Source organism: Octodon degus, unplaced genomic scaffold (genome assembly GCF_000260255.1).
Source record: "Octodon degus isolate 3935 unplaced genomic scaffold, OctDeg1.0 scaffold00197, whole genome shotgun sequence".
Taxonomy (NCBI): domain Eukaryota; kingdom Metazoa; phylum Chordata; class Mammalia; order Rodentia; family Octodontidae; genus Octodon; species Octodon degus.
The window spans coordinates 2968731-2969944 of NW_004524773.1; the positions used below are offsets into that span (position 1 = coordinate 2968731).

Below are 1214 nucleotides of genomic sequence, written 5' to 3' on the forward strand. Positions count from 1 at the left end.
GAACTAGAATAAGCTGAGGCTGACAGCTTTGTGGAAGCAGCCACTTAAAGAACTGAGCTAGAGCCAGGCCCCCCTGGGCATGTTTCTATAAAAGCCACCTCTCCCTAAACTTGCTCAAAGCGTTGCCTGACTCTCCCCCAAATCCCAGCACTCTGGAGACTGAGGTAAGAGGATTGCAAGTTTTGAGCCCAGCCTAGTCAGCTAGTAACCTAGTAGGACCTTGTCTCAAATTTCTAAAAGGGCTGGGGACACAATTCAATGTGAAAGTCTTGGGTTCAATCCCCAGGCCACAAATAAAATGGTTAATTTTTTAAAGTAAGTGGAGTCCAGGCGTGGTGGCACATGCCTGTCATCCCAGCACTAGGGAGGCAGAAATCAGGAGGATCACTAGGAGTCTAAGCTGCATAGTGAGACCCTGCACACACACACACAAAACAAAAATAAGAACAAAAAACCCTAAAGTAAGTGGACGGTGGCCTAGGTGAGAAGACTGGGTCAATTCTCCTCCGAGGCAGAACTCTGTGCTGTCCCTTCTGATGCTTATAGCCACTCGAGATTGTCATCTGCACAAGGAGTGTAGCCCAAGGGTCTGAGTTCCAGTAAGTGCTAGATAAACAGTGACTCAAAGTTGGGTAGATTCGCAGCAGTCACGTTCAGATTTCAAGGTAACCAGCGCTGGTCTAGAGGCAGAGGAACAGTTTGGATCTGGACAGGTTGGACTTGCTTTCCGGTTCTGCTGCTTCCGCCTCTGAGCCCAGTGGCCTTGGGCAAGGCTCATTACCTACCTGAGTTTCAGTTTCCTGGTTTGCAAAAGAGGGCAGCTTGCAGGACCTACATGAGCGCCTGTTTTTTTTTTTTTTTACACTGGATTAAGGACAATTTATTGTTTTTATGTACAGAAAACTCAAAGTACGCTTAGCCCAGTTTAGTGGCAAGCTCTTTAGCCTTCGCTTTCTCCAGCTTGGCAATACGAGCCACAGATTTTGGACCCAGAACGTTGCCTCCCCAGTGACGGCAGACCTCATCGTATCTGTCATTGTAGTTGGTCCTGATGGCCTCCACCAGCTTAGCCAGAGCGCCCTTGTCCTCCGAGTTGACTTGTGTGAAGGCGACAGTGGTACAGGTCTTCCTGTGGACCAGACACCCCAGCCTGGCCTTCCCCTTGATGATGCAGTAAGGGACCCCCATCTTGCGACACAGGGCAGGCAGGAACA

General features: G+C 49.5%; 1 pseudogene; it reads right to left on the minus strand.

Moving 5' to 3' along the window:
- Positions 1 to 914: 914 nt before the first annotated feature.
- Positions 915 to 1207, minus strand: LOC101564793 (annotated as a pseudogene).
- Between the last annotated feature and the right edge of the window lie 7 nt (positions 1208 to 1214).